Below are 24,736 nucleotides of genomic sequence, written 5' to 3' on the forward strand. Positions count from 1 at the left end.
GTTGCACAAGTGTTGCAGCATATGTGTGGGGCCCACCTCTTGTCCCGATCTCCAATTTTGCAGCCAAAATAAAGGTGATAGGCTTTCTTAACCATAGTGGTTATACTGCGCTTTTGTGATGCAAAAGTCACTTCACCACAAACATAGCAGAAGTTATCTGCACTGTTCACACAAGTACGAGGCATCTCTGCTCACTTTGGCTAAACAGAAATGTGTCCCTTTGCAAAATCAAACACTGACAAATAAGAGAGCACGACACTGTATGATTTCTAGAGCTGATATAGGGCAATTTGTTCAGCAGAGTGATGTAAGCTTCGTTATGACTGCATCATCCATGACTTCTAGGAATAACATGATGCAATTCATATCATGTATGATGCAATACCAGCTTCAGATTGCATCATTCATTGTTTTGCCTAAAAAGCAAGTACTGTCCAAACCCAGTCATAGATTTATTCATAGATCCAGTCAAAGATGTATTTTAGTCATTTCTGGTTTAAATTGAGATCCCTTCCCTTTATAACTCACTTATCCTCCGCCATTCCCAAGTCAAGGGTCGTATATACTGACCCAATAGCATATCTTGAAAACTAGAGCCAATCAACAATTTTAAGCATCATTTTCGTTCTCAGTGACCCAGAATTAGTAAAATTTGACTACATTTATTTCAGAAACATTTTGGCTGTAGAGCAATGTAATCTGAAGTGAAATTCTGGCCTGATTGAAGTCAATAGGATTTTTGCCATTGACTTAATTGGAGCTGGGATTTCACCCTCATCTCAAAAAAAGATATAGCAGAAAAAGAAGTGGTTTAGAGAAGGGTGACAAAAATTATCAGAGGCATGGAGAGACTCAAGAATAAGGAGAGATTAGAAAGACTGCGACTGTTTGATTTCCAGAGAAGTCAAATAAATGAGGTTGTGTCAGAGAAATACAAAATAAAGAATGATATAGAGAAGGTAAATTCCCAGGTGGCGCGTGAACCACCGGCTAAGGGAGGCTAGTCCCCAACTCTGCCCCTTCCACCCGAGGCCCCGCCCCTTCCACCCAAGGACCCACTGGAGCCCAGAACCACCCCCACTGTGCCAACCGGCCCCTGCCCCAGGCTAGCGCCCCCAGCCCTGGAGCGCTGGGAGAACAGGCAGCACGGCTGCAGTCCCTTCAGCCCCGGAGCGCTGGAAGGGTAAGCAGCATGGCTCCAGCCCAAGCCGGGGCCACCGCACTGGGGGACTGGAGCCGCGCAGAGCATGAAGCAGGAGGGGGAGCTGAGGGCGGAGTGTGGGCAGGGCCACGCCTGGCTGTTTGGGGGGGCACAGCCTCCCCCAGCCTCTGGTACCCATCGCCCATGGGTAAATTTACCCTCCAAGAACAAGGATATTCAATACAATTGAAAGGGAATTTAAAATTGATAAAAAGGAAATACTTTTTACACAACACTTAATTGACCTGTGGAATTTATTGCCACAAGATATTGAGCATAAGAGATTAGCATGCAAATAAGGCATTTATATGAATAATATGAACACCTACAGTTACATTTGACAAGTTTTTTTAAAATGGGATATAAAGTTTTCTTTCCCAGGACATAAACTAAATACTAACTGACCGGGATTAGGAAGAAGATATCATATGGGCAAATTATTCCATAATTGTCTACTATGGGATTTTTGCACCTTCCTCTGAGGAATCTGGTACTGGCCACTGTCAGAGAGAAGATATTGGACCAGATGGGCCACTGATCTCATCAGACGTGTTGATTTCCCGTGTTCCTGCAAAAGTCATTTTTAATTATTTCAAGTGGCCAGGATCTTGGTTTCACAGCTCATCTGAGAAACTGTGTGCTTTTTAATTTGACCCCACTGAAAATGCTAAGAAGCACCTAAGGCTGCACTGTCAGAAGATCATTATTATCTTGTCAATAAACAGAGTTAAAAGCTTTCTCAGAAAAACGTTAGGAAAGCAAGAGCCCTAAAAGAGAAACACAAAACTCTGATATACAATTAGGAAAGAAAAAAAGAAGGGTCTCCCAGATCAAACCCTCAGTCTTGCAGCAGCAGGGAACAGATTGTAATGGATACACCCACAATGTAAGAACATAAGAACACCCATACTGGGTCAGACCAATGATCCATCTAGGCCAGTAACCTGTCTTCTGACAGTTGCCAATGCCAGGTGCTTCAGAGGGAACAGAACAGGTAATCGTCAAGTGATCCATCCCTGTTGTCCACTCCCAGCTTCTGGCAAACAGAGGGTAGGGACTAATACTCAGAGCATGGGGTTGCATTCCTGACTACTGGCCACTGATGGACCTATCCTCCATGAACTTATCTAGTTCTTTTTGGAACTCTGTTACAGGTTTGGCCTTCACAACATCCCTGGCAACAAATTCCACAGGTTGACTGTGTGAAGTACTTCCTTTTGTTTGTTTTAAACCTGCTGCCTATTAGTGCATCCAAATAGACAATCTCTGCACAGGGCTCCACAGGAAAATCAACACACTCTTCCAGTTCCCAATATGCAATAGGGGAAAATTCCACAGGGCCAATGGAACCCTCTCACGAGATCCCATTCAATAAACTATACAACAGTCTGGTGGGGTTAAGTCACTGCTACCATTTGCCATCTCCTGGGATTGGATATGTAACTCTGGCCTGGTCTACACTACGACTTTAATTCGGATTTAGCTGCCTTAATTCGAATTAACGCTTGACCCGTCCACACAACGAAGCCATTTAATTCGAATTAAAGGGCCCTTTAATTCGATTTCTGTACTCCACCCCGACGAGCGGAGTAGCGCCAAAATCGAATTTGTCAATTCGAATTAGCGTTAGTGTGGCCGCAATTCGATGTTATTGGCCTCCAGGAGCTATCCCACAGTGCACCATTGTGACCGCTCTGGCCAGCAATCTGAACTCGCATGCACTGGCCAGGTGGACAGGAAAAGCCCCGGGAACATTTGAATTTCATTTCCTGTTTGCACAGCGTGGAGAGCACAGGTGACCACAGAGAGCTCATCAGCACAGGTAACCATGCAGGCTGATAATCGAAAAAGAGCACCAGCATGGACCGTACAGGAGGTACTGGATTTGATCTCTATATGGGGAGAGGATTCAGTGCTAGCTGAACTGCGTTCGAAAAGACGAAATGCCAAAACTTATGAAAAAATTTCCAAGGGCATGATGGAGAGAGGCCACAATAGGGACACAGATCAGTGCCGCGTGAAAGTCAAGGAGCTCAGACAAGCCTATCAAAAAGCAAAGGAGGCAAACGGTCGCTCCGGGTCAGAGCCGCGGACATGCCGCTTCTACGCTGAGCTAAATGCATTTCTAGGGGGGGCCGCCACCACTACCCCACCTCTGACTGTGGATTCCGAGCTGGGGATAATCTCATCAGGTACACCTGATGATTCCGTGGAAGGGGAAGAGGAGGAGGAGGAGGACGAGCTGGCAGAGAGCACCCAGCTCTCCGTTCTCCCCAACAGCCAGGAACTGTTTCTCACCCTGACTGAAGTACCCTCCCAAGCCTCCCAAGCCAGCACCCAAGACCATGACCCCATGGAAGGGACCTCAGGTGAGTTTACCTTTTAAAATAGAAAACATGGTTTAAAAGCAAGCATTTTTAATGATTAATTTGCCCTGAGCACTTGGGATGCATTCGCAGCCAGTACAGCTACTGGAAAAGTCTGTTAACATGTCTGGGGATGGAGCGGAAATCCTCCAGGGACATCTCCATGAAGCTCTCCTGGAGGTACTCCAAAAGCCTTGCCACAAGGTTTCTGGGCAGTGCAGCCTTATTCCGTCCTCCATGGTAGGACACTTGACCACGCCATGCTAGTAGCAAGTAATCTGGTATCATTGCCTGACAGAGCCTGGCAGCGTATGGTCCCGGTGTTTGCTGGCATTCAAGCAACATCCGTTCTTTATCTTGCTGTGTAATCCTCAGGAGAGTGATATCGCTTAGGGTAACCTGGTTGAAATAAGGGAATTTAATTAAGGGGACTGAGGTGGCCGTTCCTACTGGGCTGTTTGCCTGTGGCTGAAAAGAAATCCTTCCCTGCATTTAGCCAAGTGCAAAGGGGGGGGGGAGGATTGGCCCAGAGCTTTTCGCGTTTTGCTAGCAGGGATCTTCCCTGATACCAGCCAGGCGGTGGGGGGAGGGAGAAAGCACTCATCCCAGAGAATTCATGGCGGGTGGGGGGGGGGTGTTAGTTTGGTTCCTGCAGGGATCTTCCCTGATACCAGCCAGGCGGTGGGGGGAGGGAGAAAGCACTCATCCCAGAGAATTCATGGCGGGTGGGGGGGGGGTGTTAGTTTGGTTCCTGCAGGGATCTTCCCTGATACCAGCCACGCGGTGGGGGGAGGGAGAAAGCACTCATCCCAGAGAATTCATGGCGGGTGGGGGGGGGTGTTAGTTTGGTTCCTGCAGGGATCTTCCCTGATACCAGCCACGCGGTGGGGGGAGGGAGAAAGCACTCATCCCAGAGAATTCATGGCGGGTGGGGCGGGGGGTTGTTAGTTTGGTTCCTGCAGGGATCTTCCCTGATACCAGCCAGGCGGTGGGGGGAGGGAGAAAGCACTCATCCCAGAGAATTCATGGCGGGTGGGGGGGGGGGGGGGTTGTTAGTTTGGTTCCTGCAGGGATCTTCCCTGATACCAGCCAGGCGGTGGGGGGAGGGAGAAAGCACTCATCCCAGAGAATTCATGGCGGGTGGGGGGGGGGTTGTTAGTTTGGTTCCTGCAGGGATCTTCCCTGATACCAGCCAGGCGGTGGGGGGAGGGAGAAAGCACTCATCCCAGAGAATTCATGGCGGGTGGGGGGGGGTGTTAGTTTGGTTCCTGCAGGGATCTTCCCTGATACCAGCCACGCGGTGGGGGGAGGGAGAAAGCACTCATCCCAGAGAATTGGATGGGGGGGGGGTGTTAACCTTCAGCAGCAGAAAACAAGCTAACAGGAAAACTGCAGCACAACGGGCTTTGCTTGGTATGTGGGAAAGCAGGGCGCAGAAGCCTAAAGACAGTGGCTTACCATGGCAGCATGCAAGGTGAATTCTGTTGCCCCGACCTGCGTCTGTGATCTCTAGCAGCAAAGCCACAGGCACTCAATATTAAGAGGCAAAATGCGACCTTGCACAGAAATCACATGTGCTATGTAATGTGAATAGTATACACCGTGAAAGAGTATAAGCATTGTTCTGAAAAATGTATCTTTTAAAAAAATTCTCTCCTTTTTTCACTCCCTCCAGCAGGTGCAAATGTTTCAAGCCTCCCTCCTCCTTCCCGAAGGCTATCCCAGATAAGGCGTCGTAAAAAAAAGACGAGAGAAGAGATGTTTTCCGAAATCATGCAATCCACCAGGAATGAAAGAGCTCATCTGAATGAGTGGAAGGAGACGGTTTGCAAGTATAGGAAAGAAGCCAGTGACCGTGAGGACAGAAGGGACCAACGTGAGGAGAGGAGAGACGCTCGAGATGAGAGGTGGCGGCAGGAAGATCAGAGGAGTCGGGAAGCAACGCTGGGGCTGCTGCGTGAGCAAACAGACATGCTCCGGCGTCTGGTGGAGCTTCAGGAACGGCTGCTGGAGAACAGAGTGCCGCTACAGCCCCTGTATAACCCCCCTACCTCCTCACCATGTCCCATAGCCTCCACACCCAGACGTGTAAGAACACGGGGGGGGAGGCTCCGTACACCCTCCCATTCCACCCCAGTGGACAGCCCAAGCAAAAGGCTGCCATTTTTTTAACCTTTTTTTACTGGGCTTTTCCTTCCCGCAGATCCTCCTCCCAAACCCCACTCAGGTTCTGTGCCGCTACAGCCCCTGTATAACCCCCCTACCTCCTCACCATGTTCCATAGCCTCCACACCCAGATGTGTAAGAACACGGGGGGGAGGCTCCGTACACCCTCCCATTCCACCCCAGTGGACAGCCCAAGCAAAAGGCTGCCATTTTCTTAACCTTTTTTTACTGGGCTTTTCCTTCCCGCTGATCCTCCTCCCAAACCCCACTCAGGTTCTCTCCCTCTTTTTATAATCAATTAATAAAGAATAAATGATTTTTAAACAATGGTGACTTTATTTCCTTTGAAAGCAAGCTGGGGGAAGGGGGAGGGTGGGTTCCTTACAGAGAATGAGTCAATAAAGGGGGCGGGTTTTCAGGAAGGATAAACAAACATAAATTTCACACTGTAGCCTGGCCAGTCATGAAACTGGTTTTCAAAGCTTCCCTAATGCGCAGCGCTTCATCGTGTGCTCTTCTAATCGCCCTGGTGTCTGGCTGCGAGTAATCAGCAGCCAGGCGATTTGCCTCAGCCTCCCACCCTGCCATAAAGGTCTCCCCCTTGCTCTCACAGAGATTGTGAAGCACACAGCAAGCAGTAATAACAATGGGGATATTGGTTTGGCTGAGGTCTGAGCGAGTCAATAAGGATCGCCAGCGACCTTTTAAACGGCCAAATGCACATTCTACCACCATTCTGCACTTGCTCAGCCTGTAGTTGAACAACTCCTGACTCCTGTCCAGGCTGCCTGTGTATGGCTTCATGAGCCATGGCATTAAGGGGTAGGCTGGGTCCCCAAGAATAACAATTGGCATTTCAACATCCCCCACGGTTATTTTCTGGTCCGGAAAGTAAGTCCCTTGCTGCAGCCGTTTAAACAGATTGGTGTTCCTGAAGACGCGAGCGTCATGAACCCTTCCCGGCCAGCCCACATGGATGTTGGTGAAACGTCCCTTGTGATCCACAAGTGCTTGCAGCACCATTGAGAAGTACCCCTTGCGGTTTATGTACTGGGTACCCTGGTGCTCCGGTGCCAAGATAGGAATATGGGTTCCATCTATTGCCCCACCACAGTTAGGGAATCCCATTGCAGCAAAGCCATCCACTATGACCTGCACATTTCCCAGAGTCACTACCTTTCGTAGCAGCACCTCCGTGATTGCTTTGGCTACTTGCATCACAGCAGCCCCCACAGTAGATTTGCCCACTCCAAATTGATTCCCGACTGACCGGTAGCTGTCTGGCGTTGCAAGCTTCCACAGGGCTATCGCCACTCGCTTCTCAACTGTGAGGGCTGCTCTCATCTTGGTATTCTGGCGCTTCAGGGCAGGGGAAAGCAAGTCACAAAGTTCCATGAAAGTGCCCTTACGCATGCGAAAGTTTCTCAGCCACTGGGAATCGTCCCACACCTGCAACACTATGTGGTCCCACCAGTCTGTGCTTGTTTCCCGGGCCCAGAATCGGCGTTCCAAGCCTATAACCTGGCCCATTAACATCATAATCTCCAAAGCACCGGGGCCCGCGGTCTCAGAGAATTCTGTGTCCGTGTCCATGTCCTCATCACGCTGGTCGCTGCGCTGCAATCGCCGCCTCCTCCTCCTCGCCTCTTTTTTCTGGTCCTGTGTAAGCATAAACTCCACGAGAAAGCGCGAGGTGTTTATAATGTTCAAGACTGCGTTCTGGAGCACAACGGGATCCATGCTTGATGCAGAATGGAGTCTGCAGAGTTCACTCAGGAAAAAAGGCGCGAAATGGTTGTCTGCCGTTGCTTTCAGGGAGGGAGGGGGAGGCTGTACCCAGAACTACCTGCGACAATGTTTTTTGCCCCATCATGCACTGGGGTCTCAACCCAGAATTCCAAGGGGGGTGGAGACTGCGGGAACTATGGGATAGCTATGTAAAAGCTACCCACAATGCAACGCTCTGGAAATCGATGCTACTATGGTAGCTTGGACGCAAACCACCGAATTAATGGTGCCTAGTGTGGCCGAATACATTCGAATTTATAAAATCGGTTTCCTAAATTCGAATTATATAAATTCGAATTAATCCTGTAGTGTAGACATACCCTCTGATACCTCTCATCCATACACGGGGTTACACAGACTGACACACTGTGAAGGAATTTTCCTCTACTGCATATTTATTGCTGAGAGAAGTTACAGTAACTCCTAGATGGAGTAGGGGAAATTCAAGCAGCTCCATTGTTATTCAGAGAAGGAGTGCATAAGAGCTCTGTAAATTCACTGGAGGCATTAGAGGTAGGTACCCCCTGCCTTCTACTTAGCAGCAAGCATGACAGCATGAGCAGTTGATATCATGACTGGCCATTGGAAAAAACATGGAGAATTTTTGTGTAGATTTATCCTGATCTTTTAATTAGAGAAAGTGGATCGTAATTGTAGAGAGATGTTTGTAGAAGATTATTATATAGAGATGCTCCCTCAGAAGGGACAGTATTATGAACACAGGAATTTGGAGTTGTGCCCTGGAAGCGGGGGTTGGGAACCCTGCATGGCTGTGTGCAGCAGCTCCCTACAGAAGCTCTCCCGTCCGTTTGTTTGATTAAAGTTTTATTCCTTTCTCATTCACTGGTTTGTTATTTAATGAACCCCAAGATTGTTCTATGGTGACAGAGTGCTGAATGAGAAGGAAACTGCAGTGATTTTGAAGTTAACTCCTGTGTTTGCAATTGGAAAGCAGAGATGAAGGTAGGCATCAGAGAAGCACGAGGAGCACAAGGCACAGAGACTTTTGCTTGTATTTGGTGAGCACAATAGTAGCTTGACTAGCTTAAGAAGGGGGGGAAAAGGATGTGTTGCAACCTCCAACCAGTCTGCAATTGTCAGGCAATGTTGCAGAGAACTGGAAAACATTCAGACAGAGGTTTGAATTGTATGTAGCAGCCGTAGAGGCAGAGGGAAAAAATGACAACGTGAAATCAATCTTTTTGCATGTTGCTGGGGAGGAAGCACTGGATATTTATAACAACTTTAAGTTTGAAGAAGGTGAAAGCATGAAGATAAGTAAAATACTGACTAAATTTGAGGAACATTGCATGCCAAAAAGGAATGAAACTCTTGAGAGACATACATTTTGTACATGCATGTAAAAAAATGATGACACCATAGAGCAATATGTCACAAAATTAAGGAAACTCAGTAAAACCTGGGACTTTGGTGAGCTGACAGTGTCTTTGGTCAGAGATAGAATCATTTATGGCATCAAAGACAATGTGTTAAGAGAGAAACTGCTCCTTGAAGGAGACTTAAGTTTAGGAAAAGCTCTCTAAATATGCAGGGCAGCTAAAATTAGCTGAAGAAAGTTCAAAGCTATGCATATTTAATGCCTCATTTGGAAGACACAGATTCTTACACTTACCCTTTCGCATAGCTTCAGCACCAGAAGTGTACCACAAAACCATACATATGATCTATGATCATATTAATGGTGTTGACACCTCAATGGATGACATCATCATATGGGGCTCAATGAATGAGGAGCATGATCATAGAGTTTGGGAAGACCTCGATGCAACTAGAGTTGCAAACCTCAAACTAAATAGGGAAAAATGTGTTTTAGGGGTTACAGAACTGACTTTTGTTGGGGACGTTATTTCCAACAAAGGTGTAAAACCTGATAAGAGGAAGATTTCACCCATCGACGTGATGCCACGTCCCCAGTCAAAGACAGATGTCTAACGATTCCTGGGAATAGTTAATTATCTTGGACAATTCATACCTAATCTATCTACCAAAGCAGAGACTCTGAGAAAACTTCTAGAGAATAAAAAATGAATGGTATTGGGGTGCAGAAGAGGAGGAAACATGGGAAGGTTTTAAACAACAACTGATACAAGAGCCAGTGTTGAAGTTCTATGCACCAGGAAGGCCTATTAAAATGCCAGCAGATGCTCCACAGTGTGGGTTAAGTGCAGTGATTTTACAGAAGCATCAAGATTGTTGGCAACCACTGGCATATGCATCCAAATCACTGACTGAGGCAGAAACCAGATATGCACAGATCGAGAAAGAGCTTTTAGGAATATTGTTTGCCTGTGAGAGATTCAATCAGTATATTTATGAACAGACAGTGGATGTTGAAACAGACTACAAGCCCCTGATAGTGTTATTTAGCAAACAGCTAAATTACTGTACCTTAAGGATTCAAATAATGACGATAAAGCTGTAAAAATATGATTTGGTTGTGACCTACCTGCCCAGTAAGGTCATGTTCACTGATGATTCACTTTCCAGAGCAGTGGCTCCCACGAAACCAGAAAAGACTTTAGAGACAGAGATGCAAGCCTATGTAGATTTGATTGTAAAGTCAATTCCCATAGCTAAGAGGAAACTGCAACAAATAAGAGAGGAAATGGAGAAAGATGAATTGCTGGGAATCCTTAAAGAAGTGATAATTAAAGGGTGGCCTGAAGAAATAAGCAGTTGCTGTTCAAGTATAAGAGACTATTGGAACTGCAGACATGAACTTACTGTGATAGATGGGTGATTTTCAAGGGCAGTACGGTCGTAATTCCAATGAGCCTCTGAAAAGAAATGCTATAGAAGATCCATGAAGGTCATTGAGAAGTGCAAACAATGAGCACGAGAGGTGCTGTATTAGCTGCAGATCAATCATGACATTACTGACGTGGTAGGAAACTGCTTTTCATGCTTGTAATACAAGCCATGCCAACAGGCAGAACCACCAAGACCTCATCTAGTTCCAGAAAGACCTTATGAGAAGGTAGGCACTGATTTATGTACCTGGTTATTGTCGGAGATCAATCAAAGGATTATTTAATAGTGACAGATTATTATTCTCTGTATCCAGAAATTTTCACACTGCATAGTACTAATAGTAAGTCGGCAATAACTGGCATGAAGGGAATCTTCTCCAGACATGGAATTCCAGATGAAGTCTTTAGCGATAATGGGCTGCAATTTTCCAGTGCAGATTTTATGCAGTTTGCCAGAAATTTGGATTTTCATCACAAAACATCAAGTTCAAATTACCCCCAGTCAAATAGATTTGTGGAAAGGTCTATACGGACAGTAAAGAACCTTCTGAAAAAGACTTTTGACAGTGGGGGTGTGACTGGGGTCCCATGGGGGCCACACTGAGGTTGCTCAATTAGGGGAAACTGCAAAGAACGGGGCAGACAATCCCCAAAGCTGGTGGTTATTCCAATACTTAGCTCCACCAAGCTAGCCAAAAAACAGCTTCACAACACAGAAGCCAAAACACAGTTCCCTTAAAAGCAACCCAGCCTTTGGCTCTCACCCAGACAGCCAAGTCAAATATGAAAGTTCTACCAATCCCAAAGGATCGGACACATTACACCAGGCCAATGAATACTTCAGATCTTACCCAAATACATGCTTACAGTCAATTCTTATTAACTAAACTAAAAATTATTAAAAAAGGAGAGAGTATTGGTTAAAAGATCATTATACATACAGACATGAATATAGTTCTTAGGTCAGTTTCATAGTAGAGATGGTGAGCTTTAGAATTGCATAGAGTTATTTCAGAATTAGTCCATAGATTATAGTCCAATGTCCAAATATTCAACAACACGACGGTCCAGCGTGTAACTGGAGACCACAGTCTTGTGACTCAAGCTTCTCCTGACGAAGCCTAAGCAGATCTGAGGTGAAAGGATCAGGTCCCAAGAGTCCTTTATACAGTTCCTGGGCAGCACAGAGTCCTTGGATGATCAGTAGGCTTTTGAAGTAACATTCTGTTTCCTAAACATCACCCGTAATTAACTACATGGGTTAACATAAGGTAATTACCCATTAAGCGGTTTACAGACAGTTTACCACAAACTTTAAAAAGACATAGAGACAAGGACATTATTTCACCCAAGTTTCATCTAAATGTTAATATTTCCTTTTGATCTCTGAATTAACAGAATATAGCCTTAGACAGGAACCGTTTGGTTACATTGTTAACCTCTAACAAGATATAGGTAAACATATACTACTACAATCACTATCTTCTTCCAATTCTTTAACAATATAAGTCAGGGGTCGGCAACCTTTCAGAAGTGGTGTGCCGAGTCTTCATTTATTCACTCTAATTTAAGGTTTCGCGTGCCGGTAATACATTTTAATGTTTTTAGAAGGTCTCTTTCTATAAGTCTATATTATATAACTAAACTATTGTATGTAAAGTAAACAAGGTTTTCAAAATGTTTAAGAAGCATCATTTAAAATTAAATTAAAATGCTGATCTTACGCCACCAGCCTGCTCAGCTCGCTGCCAGCCTGGGGTTCTGTTCACCTAGGCTGGCAGCGGGCTGAGCAGGGCCTATGGCCAGGACCCCAGACCTGGGGGGGGGTTGTTTCAGGGGTCAGGGGGGCTGGGGGAGGGGGTTCAGGGCAGAAGATTGGTGTGGGGGGGGGTGCAGGGTAGAAGGCTGGGGGTGTGGGGGGTTGAAGGGTCAGGTCAGAGGGCTGGGGGCTGTGGGGGTGCAGGGCAGAAGGCCGGGTATGTGTTGGGGTGTGGGGGGTTCAGGGCAGAGGGATGGAGTGTGTGGGGGGTGCAGGGCAGAAGGCTGGGTGTGTGGGGGGGTTCAAGGGTCAGGGCAGAGGGCTGGGGGTGCAGGGCAGAAGGCTGAGTGTGTGGGGGGGTTCAGGGCAGAGGGCTGGGGATGTGGGGGTGCAGGGCAGAAGGCTGGGTGTGTGTTGGGGTGGGGGGGTTCAGGGCAGAGGGGTGTGGGGGGTGCAGGGCAGAAGGCTGGGTGTGGGGGGGGGTTCAGGGCAGAGGGCTGGGGCTGTGGGGGTGCAGGGCAGAAGGCTGGGTGTGTGGGGGGTTCAAGGGTCAGGGCAGAGGGCTGGGGGTGCAGGGCAGAAGGCTGAGTGTGTGGGGGGGTTCAGGGCAGAGGGCTGGGGATGTGGGGGTGCAGGGCAGAAGGCTGGGTGTGTGTTGGGGTGGGGGGTTCAGGGCAGAGGGGTGTGGGGGGTGCAGGGCAGAAGGCTGGGTGTGTGGGGGGGTTCAGGGCAGAGGGCTGGGGCTGTGGGGGTGCAGGGCAGAAGGCTGGATGTGTGTTGGGGTGGGGGGTTCAGGGCAGAGGGCTGGGGTGTGGGGGGGTGCAGGGTAGAAGGCTGGGGTGCTCGGCTCGTGGGGGTGCTCCCAGGCCCCTGCCCTGAGCGGCTCATCGCAGGGGACTGAAAGAGATATGCCCTGTTCCACCCCCTTCCCCCAGGCTCCGTCCCTGCCTCTCTCTGCGTCCTCTACGGAGCTGTGTGCACGCTGCTGCTCTTCCCCCTCCCCCTTGCTAGGGCCATCAGCTGATTGGCGCAGGGACGGAGAGGAGGCGGGGCAGGAAAGCACCACACTGGGGGAAGAAGCGGGGGAGGAGGGAAGCTTGGCTGCTGCAGAACCAAGCTTCTGCCTCCTGCCCCCGCAGGGGAGAGCAGTGGGCGGGGGGGGGGGCTGAGGGCCGGGACCGCGGCAGGGAGCGGCGTGCCACTCAAAATCGGCTCGCGTGCCGTGTTTGGCACACGTGCCATAGGTTGCCAACCCCTGATATAAGTTTACATTTCAAAGTACTAGCCTATCTAACATGAAATGGCCCTAATTACCATTCACATACTTTTCTAATATGTCTCTAAAGGTTGAAATCTAGGTCAATTAGCCTGCAAAATGCTTTCCCCTTTCTGGCCATGTATCACAGGGGGTGATTTGTATAAAGCATTACTGGTTTACCAAAGTACACCCCTGGAGAATGGCTTTTCTCCAGCTCAGTTGTTAATGGGAAGAATTTACCAATTCCTGATAACTTGCTGATGAAACCATATGGAAGATGAAAGAAAATCAGAAGTGGAAGCAAAAATATTATTTTGACAAAAGGGCCCGTGAGCTCCCATCTGCTACCCCAGGTAATAGAGTGTGCCTGAGGAATCACAGCTCTAATACTTGGGGCCAAAGGGGTACCATTAAAGAACAGCTGCATCCAAGGTTCTATGTAATCCAGACAGACCAGGGGGACACATTTCGATGTAATCGAAGGGATTTATGAGTAATCCCAGAAAGTTCCAACACAGAGACACAGGGCCAGATTGCCACTTACGCACAGTAGGCACATGCCTAGGGGCACCAGCGTTCTAGGGGTGCATTGCCAAGTATGCAATTTTTCTAGCCCAATTGGGGTATTTTTAGCTGTCAGTTGCAGGGGGTTTTAAGCAGTTGTAAATTGCAGTAGTTTGGGCTATTTTGCTGCCCTGCTGCCACTGCTCGGGAGGGAGGGAGCCTATTTGATTTGCCCCGCCCCCTGTCGAGACGCCCCACACGCCACTTGTCTCACGTTGTGCCCCCCACCCACCCTTAGATGACGTTTGCAGCATGTGCAGAATTCTTGTCCGAGGGAGACAGAATTTTTTTTTTCTTCAGAAAATGTGCTGTAGTTCCACCTTTTGCCCACCAGAGGCGGCTGAGGCTGACTGGTCTGGCAGGTGGCAGCAAACAGGTGGCGGGTGCATTTTTTCCTCAAGTGAAAAGTCATAGCAGCTTTGTTGGAGCCAGGTTAGGAGGCAGCGTGGGCCACACAGGGCTGCTGTGGGGTCACTGGGCCACATTTGGAGGCAGGGGCTCCAGGCAGGGCCACATGGGGAGGCGGGGGGAGAGGTGTTGAAGATGATGTGCCTAGGGATGTGTAAGGGGTAAATCCAGCCCTGCATAGACAACAGATGTGGACTCTGGCATTTCCCATTTGACTGATCCTTTATCATCAATGCACAAAGGAGAAACTGTCAAGGGACAAGACAACTCAGACTCTAATGAAAGGCTGATACTGAGAAGATCAGAGAGGGAGATTAAACATCCTGAAAGACTCAGAGATTTGCTAACCTGCCTGGAGAAGTGAGGAAAGTGAGTGGTAAAGACTCACTTGAGAGTGATGTGCTGGTAACCTCTCTAGGTAGTTGACACATTGGGTTTATGGAAATGTACTACATGGGTTGAGAATTTAATGCGTGTGTTATTAGACAGTTGTTAGCTGTTTATATATAAGAGAACAGGAGTACTTGTGGCACCTTAGAGACTAACAAATTTATTAGAGCATAAGCTTTTGTGGGCTACAACCCACTTCTTCGGATGCATATATATAAGAGTTAACTTGTTTTTCTTTAAGAGGGAAGATGTAGAGAGATGTTTGTAGAAGATTATAATTTAGAGATGCTTCCTCATATGGGACAGTATTATGAACACAGGAATTTGGAGTTGTGCCCTGGAGGCGGGGATTGGGAACACTGTGATGGCTGTGTGCAGCAGCTCACTACAGACACTATCCAGTTAGTTTGATTAAAGTTGGATTCCTTTCTCATTCACTGGTTTGTTATTTAATGAACCCCAAGATTGTTACAGTAATTGTTTTGGGGGAGAGGGCAACTGCCCAAAATATAGGTCCTTTTCCTCAGCTGGTTTAAATCAGCAAAGTTCCATCGACTTCAATGGAGCTACACAATTTATACCAGCCCTATAGTCCCTGACTATAGAGGAGTTGTGTAATAAAATAGGTCCACATTAGACCTGGGTGAACTAAGGTTTTAAACTGAGCTGGGATATTAGCAATAGGCCCAAAGCATGTGACCAAAAAGAATGAGATCATGAGAAAGAAGAGCTGTTGTGCTAAACTTGTACTGACCCCCCACAATACCAGAGTTACCTTTTTTAAAGTTTGGGCTGAAGTAATAGAAATGAAACATAGTTAATTGGGTACCAGGTACAGTAAATAATTGGCTATATAAGTCTCTTTATTGTGATATAAAAAAACCTGCTTCATCTGGCCTTAGCTAGGTCCGATAATTGGCAATGACATCACTAGTTTGTTAAAGGGTATAAAAAAGTAAACTCTTACAGGGCTCATTGCTAATATCTGCCTGACCCAGTTGGAGCCGACCCATGTGGGTCTAAGTAACTATGGATTTAGGTCTTTTGTAAGTGTTTTAATAAAATGCTTAAAAATGTTTTGTTACTGTTTGGATGTAGTAAATCGCTTATTATTTAGACTTTTTAGGCATGCTTAGAGCAATTGTAGAAATACCATTTGGCCTTTAGATTTGATAAAGGAATTTATGGTTATATTATGTCGTGGCAGTAGCCTATATGTTAATAATAATAATTCCAGGTGTAACACTTCCAATAGTGAAGCAAGAGCATGAGTACCAACCTCAGGGCAGACTGTTAAAAACCAGGGCACAAAAATCAGTTATGAGTTCTAAATTTAGATTCCACCAACCAACAGCACCAAGTGCAAACCCCTCAGGCACTTTAACAGCCTTAACACAGAGTCACAGACAGTCCTGTTGGGTACTCCAGGCTGTCTTGCCATGCAGGTAAGTGCATCTCTGTGATAGACAGCCCCTTACACCAAGAATCACAGCAATATTCAGGTTACTCCTGATTCCAAAGGATCAGAGTCACTTACCCTAGTCAATTGCATTTTAGGTCTCACACCAGAGACAACATTTGTAGCCAATCCTATAATAAATTAAATGAAGATTTATTAACTAGGAAAAGGAAGTTGGAGTGTTATTTACAAAGTTAAAGCAAGCAAACATACACACACACACACGAGTTACAGTCTTAGATTTCAAAAGGTAATATAGGCTTCTATAATCAGCTATGCAGCTGGGGATCTCTTGCTTATGCTTTGAAACACCTTGTCGTCCCCCCCCCCCCGAGTCCAAGCAGCATATTGATACCTTATTCCTTTTGTATGGGGTTTTATCCCCCTCCTGCCATGTGCTCTCCACTGCAAACTCAGCTGATGGGGGGAGTCCACTTACATGCATGACTCATCTTCAAGTGGAGGAGAGCAGAACAACAATAAGAGTCTTTAGTCCTTTTATGGAAGGTTTCTCAATCTAGACAAGAAACTCCAATTGTAAGATGTGCCCATAGCCTGTCTGGTATTGCTGGGTCTCCTCTTTCAGGAGGGGCGTAATTTCTGTGGAAGAGCAGCTCCTCACACTAATTAATGTCCCTCTCCTGTATGGCAATTTGTACAGCCACAGAGGCTCACACTACACATGCTCAAAGAGCACATTATAATCTGGAACACAGATATTAAAAGTAAAGCATGCAGCACCTCACAAAGCATTCAATAGAGTCTAAACACTATCTTAGAATTCTAACACCTATTTTACCAATATAAACCCACAAGTGAGTCAGACTGATTCCAGCTATGTATCTGTTAGTGTCCAGCTGAGACACAAGGACGTTGGCATGAGCTGGAACCTGGACTGCCAGTGTCACACCAACAAGCAGGAACAGAGTTTAAGACAATTTTTTATTCAGTAGGAGCTTAGAAGCAGCATTTTTTTCCAATTAGCAACAGTAGTGACAAAATCGTACTATTTCACTGGGGCAAAGTAACCCAAAATAAATATGATCAAGGTTGAATGAACAACATGTTGCGAGAGAACAGAAAGGGAAAAGGAGGGTGGGACATGCTAATTACGTGCTTGAGGACTTGCACAGACTTGCACCACCTCACCCTGATCTACCATCCCAAGGTGTTTAGTTCACTGCACTCTACTCTCCACTACAGGCTGGGGTCTGCGGCTCTAGACAAGCTTCCCGCTTTGAGGATCAGTTTCCACCTTCAAACTGGAGAAGCTGAAGGCGACACTTGTTCGTTTTAGGAGGTTATTTAAGAAAGTTAGAACTTTTATCTGACCTTTTGGAGTTCTCACACTGCCGAGATAGCTCCATTTTGCCTTTTAGTTCTCTAGAGAACTTTGAGGTTCCTAGATCTTTAGGAACTTCATTTTTATTCTCTTCAAAATTAAAAAAAATATTAAAATATATATTTGGGAGGGAGGGGGGAGATCGTCACAGTAGATGGCTCAGAGGACCGAAGATATGAGATGGAACTTTTATCTCAAGGGCACTGGTTCACACCAAACAACGTCCCTTTGAAAACTATCCAAGTCCCGTGATCAGGAGAGTGCAGACTCTTTCCTGCTTGATGCAGGTTATTGGACCACACACAACCCAGCATGTCCTTTTAACCCAGTACCTGTGATGTTGTGACATAGCAACTACTCTATCCCCAGCATTACCTGGATTTTATTAGGTGGCTCACCCAAGTACATTTCAGACCCAACCCAGCTTAGGTTGCAAGATCATAACATCTTCAAAGCACATACACATGTTAACTAATCAATCTTCACAACAGCCCAGCAAGGCAGGTAACTACAGTTCCTCCTATTTGTCAGATGAGGAAACACAGATTGTGGGGACGGGAGTTGGAGTCAGAGTCAGGATCTCTATACAAAAGCACTTACACCCAGGCCTGTATTCAGATCACATTTCTCTCACACAGGCCAAGGGCAAGTTGGAGCCTGAGGCCATTTCATAAGGAGCAGTTATGCCAGCTGACCGGCATTTCCAGTGCTGCAGATGGGCACTTAGGAGGGAAGAGGAAATGTGGCCTCTTCTGAATTTCAGACAGCAGGTGCTGCCAGTCGGTAGCTAGCTATTACATTCACATTCATCAGCTATTACATTCATTTTTTAACAATCAGACACAAAGCGATTGTGCTGGAGCTGCATCTGTCCAGACAGCCAGCACCAGAGGGTGTAAATCAGGAACAAATGCTCTGCAGCTATTGCACTGAATCTGCAGGTGCTCCATTGGAGGATGTGATTACAGTGCAAGACATACATTTGTATTGCCTTTGCTGAGGAGAGGATGGGATGGTCTGAGAGGTGCTTTAAATAAGGGCACCTTGCAATTTCAGCTCTCACCCAATCGGTACCTCACATGAGGAGGGGACTGCATTAGCTCACTTAATCGTATTCTAGATTAGCCAGCCAACTACTCCTGTGCCCTGTCCCCAGAGGGAGGCGACGTGGTTGTAAGTTTTCGCCAAACTATGCTTTTTTGGGTTTGGGGGAGTTCAAGCCCACTCCACCTTGACCACATTAAAGTTCACACTTGCCCTCTCATTATAAACAATCTTCACTGCCCTTATTCTCCCCTTCTCGCCACCGCTATTCTGATTCATTCTCTCTGGCTTTTCCTGTTGCGCTGAACCAGCTCTTTCCCTTCACTCAAAGGAACAACCACCTTCTGCCACAGCTGAGTAATGGCACAGATGTCTGCATAAAAAGCATATTGCTGCCACCTACTGGATTTCTATTGCAATGACCTGTCAATGCGCTGATGCTTGCAGGGGGCCCCACCCTTATTAGAAGCAAGCAATGAGTCACAGGAGGGGTGCACTAGCACAGTAAGCTATTCCTGCATGCTTTGTGTGCATCAGGAGGCACCAGGCCATGGGCTTCGCCATAATATACATTTAGAAAAGGGGAAGAGACAGAGTTGATCCTGGTTGTGACTTTGCATGGGAGGACTCTCGAGGATGAGAAACGCTTTGCCACTCTGGGATTTGCTTGGACTGAAGGATCAAAGCCAATGTAATGTGACCCCATCCACTCCTGCAAGATTTGGATGTGTGTCATCAAGTATCTGGAGGTGAGAGATCAACTGTATGAAAACCTTCAAAAAGTCCAGCAGCATGACGGCCAAGGTTTGACTTCTACAGCAATAGGAAGGTCACCTATCAGTACTACTACAGTCCTCTCCATGCCAGGGCTTGGGCTGAACCCTGATTATAATGAGGGTCCAGGAAGCAGGAGCAGATTAGATGCTGCGTTAGTTTAGTCATGGCCACTTTTCGGTGAATTTGCCTAGGCAAGGGAAGTTGGACCCAGGTGGTGATTAGCAAGTTCATTAGCATCCACTGCTGGTTTCTTGAAAGCCTTTTCTCTTCCCCTCTGCTCCTCATGAGCTTAGTTGCACTTGGGATAGTTAACAAGCCATTTTTGAGCTGGAAGGGCATAGAAAAATGTTTTAGACACGTCAACTTTCAATTCAGGGAAAATAGTAAAGGAGCTCTACGTCAAAGACATGTGATGAATTTTCTTCAAACTTTATTGAAACAGCCTCCTTGGCCTTCAGAGTAAATGTGGCAAATTTCAGGCCAATCCCATTTTCCAAGTCAGTTATTGGGCAACAAAAATAGGGATCTATAATTGAAGCAGAGTTGAAATTTTAAGAACATATGATTGAAAAAAAAAAACCATTCATACAAGGGTTTGTAAATTCCTCCATTAAAAAAACAACTCAGATATACTGTAATTTGATTTTAACTCTTAAATTGGGAATTTACAGGTATTGTTTTGGCCACCAGAGAGCCCTGTACATAGTGTGTGATAAGTGATCAAATGAAGTCTACTCCTTAATTCATATCAAGACCTCCCTGCATGCAAACTATCACGTAAATCTACCCTCAGTTAATAAGCTTTCCTTTCTGCAATAAAAATAAAGCAAGCAAGCAAGAATTTCTCTATATGGAATCTACAGATGCTGCCCATAAATAGGGCACCCGTAAATATGGGTTTTTTTGTATGTGGTTATTTCTCTATAAACTGTTCTTAGTGTGCCTGGCACTTTACAACAAACAGCATATCGAGAAATGACAACAGACCCTGGGATGTGTGAAGGGCAGGAAAGAAGGGGGGAAAGGGAATCTGCTGTTGGGAGATCATCATTCACACAATATTCAAGTCCTCTTACCCATTTCTGTATTGTGTTTCTCTTGGGTGGTGAGTGCGTCCATGTTTAACATGATCCAGTGTGAGAAAGGGTGGTCTTAGAGTGACTAAAACTGTGTAAACACACAGAAAGAATAATGTTCCAAAGCTTTCTATTGTCAGGGAATCCCAGACTCCTCATCAAGCTACCGTAGAGACAGCCATGGCCAGCTTCTTCTAATCTGAGTTGAGTATAACTAGACCTGCCATCTGCTGCAGCAGACACCTCCCAGATAGAATACATGGGCCAAGCTTTTCAAAACTGACTTGTGATTTTAGGTATCCAGCTCGAGACATTTTAATGGTGTTTGATTTTCAAAAGATGCTGAGGAGCCACTCTCTGAATAGCAGGCCCCTTTAGGGTATACCTCAAGTTGGATTCCCAAAATCACCAGTTTCTTCTGAGAATTATAGCATAGCTATATAATCCCCTCTCTAAAACTACTTTCTATGAGTAAGCCATGTGGCCTGAGAAACCTGGAAGAGAAGGGAGCTAACTGAGTGAGCTTTCTGCTGGCATCTGCTGGAGAACAAGGGAAGTTGACTGAGTGAGGCAGTACCTCATTTACATATTAATTGTGGATAGTTTGGGGATGTTGGGGTATAATTTGGCTAAATTTTGTACTTGGAGCCGCTATTTTGGAGATAACCCTGTTGGGAACCACCCGGGCAAGGCCTGAACAATGATTAGGCTTGAGATCAATCGGACTAAAACTAATGTTGGTTAGCTGGTTAAGAGGCCCTGGAGAGAGTTCCAACTCAAAGAAGAAAAATTACATGCTTCTGGTTTATTGTTGGGGGGTAGAGACTGAAATGCAGAAAAAAATGCTCTCTGAAGCCAAGTAATTGGGTTGGACTTAGAAAACCTACTTGATTCTTAAGTTAGTTATCTCTCAATGTTTAGAAGTTTCTACAACTTTGCAGAAGGTCCAAGTGCCACATCTCTAGCGGAAAAGGACAGGAGGGTATGTGACCTGGGATGTCTGTGGTAGCCCTCACTGAAAATGCCAAGGTCAGGGCAGGCTGCAAAAAGGAAAGCGGATTTCCCCCAAACTGGTGGTTAACACTGAAGTTAGACTCACCAACCAGTCACAAACTGTGCTCCTGATCCCCCCCACTGGTTATCAAGAAGCTAAAAAAAAAAAAAATAAAGAAGAAGAAATCACACAGCCCCCTTTATTGCATTCCAGTTCTCTGGCTCCCAGTCAGCACCTAGGTCCAGTACAGTGAGAAATTATTTAAAAACTCTGCTCATTATACAAAATATTCTTCTGACCCCAAAAGGCCAGCCACGTTACCAGATCAATATTAGTTTGGATTTTACCCAAATTACCTGGCTGCCAGCCAATCCTTTAGCATCTAAAACGAATGGTTTATTATAAAGAAAAAAGAAAGAACAAGAAGAGAGTTGTTAAATGGTCAAGCAATCAGATACATACATAAGACTACAAAGTCCATATATCATGTTCTTAGCAGTGTTGGTGAGTTGGCTGGCTTGAAAGTCCCTCTGGAACACATCCACACCTTGAATGGGTCATTCAGTCTTTTGTTCAGAGCTTTGTTTGTAGAAAAGTTACTCCAGAGGTAAGAAGCAGGAATAAAGACAAAATGGAGAAGATGCAGCTGCCCTTTATATTCCTTTTGCCATGTGACTTGTACTTCCTGTGTTCCAAACACAAGCTTCACAGCACATGGCATGGAAAAGACTTAGAGTTCTGTCCATAGGCATGTCCCTGCATGCCTTGCTGAGTCATAAGGTGTAGTCCCTGGCTTTTTTTCAATGGGTTCATTGTACAGCTAATGTCCCTTAATGGGCCATCAAACAGGCTCGGCACTGCTGATGCCAATCTGTCTAGGGGTGTCAGCCAGAAACACAGCACAAGCTTTTAAATACAGATATATCATACATATCTATAACTCACAATAAAAAGATGATGCAAACATATAAACAAAACTATCATACTTGGCAAATTATAATGTTTCCACTGACACCTTACATGGCATATCTGGCATGATTCACTGCAATTTTATAATATTGGTATTAATAATAATATAAAATGTCTCACAATTCCATATAGCGTCACAGGATAAAATGTCAGTTGCTTCTTTTGTCCAGCAAGACCTACACTCTGTAGGGATCTGCACAGGCTCCAAAGTCCAGTATTCAGCCTAACATGGAACTTCACATTCTCTGGCATTTGGGTTCAATGCTGCCCTATCTAAGGGCATGGCTACACTTGCAGATGTAGAGCGCTTTGAGTTAAACCAGCCTTCGGAGAGCGCAGTAGGGAAAGTGCTGCAGTCTGTCCACACTGACAGCTGCAAGCGCACTGGCGTGGCCACATTTGTGGCAGTTGCAGCAGCACTGGGAGCAGTGCATTATGGGCAGCTATCCCACAGAGTACCTCTTCCCATTCTGGCGCTGTGGCTTGTGGGAAGGGGGCGGAGGGGATGGGCCATTCTGGGTCTTGTCCCAACGCCCCGTGATGCATTGGTTCGCATCCCAGCAATCCCTCTGCTTCCGTGCACATTTGGCGCCATCTTTCAACATTTTTTGTGCTGCGCGCTCTGTTGTTGCCGGCACAGAGTGCCCGAGGACAGCAACAACGGGGTCCGTTGCCCGGTGTGCGTCACGCCAATAAACACACCAGGGTGGAGAAGCAATCAAAGTTTATTTGAGATCTCAAAGTGGTGCAAGGAGACAGGCATGTCTCAAATCAAGCACACCAACATAAGCGGCCTTTATCTTTTATACATTTTGCAGCTAACCCTTTCCCTTCTTCCCCCGCCCTTTCTCACCCCCCCCTCCTCCATTCCCACCTCTCCCCCTTTCTCCCTTTGGTTACATTACACAACCTTGGCTGTGCAGCTTGTTCTCACTGTTTCTTTCTGCAAGCAATCTTGTCCTTTAGCTAGAAGCATGTAGGTTTCCCTTATCACTACTGCTTCCCAGCTGCTGGCCTGTGAGGTTAGTAAAGTTTAACATGCAGGGGCTTTGATTCACTTAGGCCTAAAGCGGGGGGGCTTCATCGACTCTCGGGTCTTCCAACCCCCCGAGTTACCTAGGGTGATGCCTAGTGACACCAATACTGTCTTCCCTTTCGGTCTGCGGGAATGGAGCCCGAACTGCTGAGGAATATGCTGACGAGTCTTGCCAGCACGTCACGTTTGGCAATCGAGTTACTCCTTAAGATCTAAACTGACAGTGAGGACTCCGACGATTATATCGACTCGAGTAATGCATATGACACAAGATTGCTTGTGGCATTCACGGACAAGCTCACCACCATGGAACGCCACTTTTGGGCTCAGGAAACAAGCACTGAGTGGTGAGATCACATTGTCCTGCAAGTCTGGGATGACGAGCAGTGGCGGCAGAACTTTCGGATGAGAAAAGTCACTTTCATGGGACTGTGTGATGAGCTCGCCCCCACCCTGCGGCGCAAGGACATGAGATTGAGAGCTGCCCTGCCAGTGGAGAAGCGGGTGGCTATTGCAATCTGGAAGCTGGCAACTCCAGACAGCTACAGATTGGTCGCTAACCAGTTTGGAGTGGGAAAGTCGACCGTTGGAATCGTGTTGATGCAAGTTTGCATGGCCATTAATAGCATCCTGCTCAGAAGAACCGTGACTCTGGGTAACGTGCATGACATTGTGGCTGGCTTTGCACAAATGGGCTTCCCTAACTGCGGAGGGGCGATAGATGGGACGCATATTCCAATTCTGGCACCAGCCCACCTAGCCTCCGAGTACGTTAATCGGAAGGGGTATTTCTCTATGGTTCTCCAGGTGCTTGTGGATCATCGTGGGCGTTTCATTGACATTAACGCAGGCTGGCCTGGAAAGGTGCATGACGTACCCATCTTTCGGAACACTGGCCTGTTCAGGAAGCTGCAGGCCGGGACTTTTTTCACAGACCAGAAGATCACTGTAGGTGAAATCGAAATGCCCATTGTGATCCTTGGAGACCCTGCTTACCCTTTAATGCCATGACTCATGAAACCCTACAGAGGGAGCCTTGACAGCAAAGAATGGTTCAACAACAGGCTGAGCCGGTGCAGAATGACTGTGGCATGTGCTTTTGGCTGTTTAAAGGGCCGCTGGCGCTCTCTGTTTGGGAAGCTGGACCTGACCGATGACAGCATCCCTGCGGTTATATCCGCATGCTGTACCCTCCATAACATTTGTGAAGGGAAGGGTGAAAGCTTCACTCAGGCACGGACCTCGGAGGTTCAACACCTGGAGGCTGAATTTGAACAGCCAGAGAGCAGGACTATCAGAGGGGCCCAGCACGGGGCTGCAAGGATTAGGGATGCCTTGAGGGAGCAATTTGAGGCTGAAAGCCACAAG

Source organism: Emys orbicularis, chromosome 1, assembly GCF_028017835.1.
Source record: "Emys orbicularis isolate rEmyOrb1 chromosome 1, rEmyOrb1.hap1, whole genome shotgun sequence".
NCBI classification, from domain to species: Eukaryota; Metazoa; Chordata; order Testudines; family Emydidae; genus Emys; species Emys orbicularis.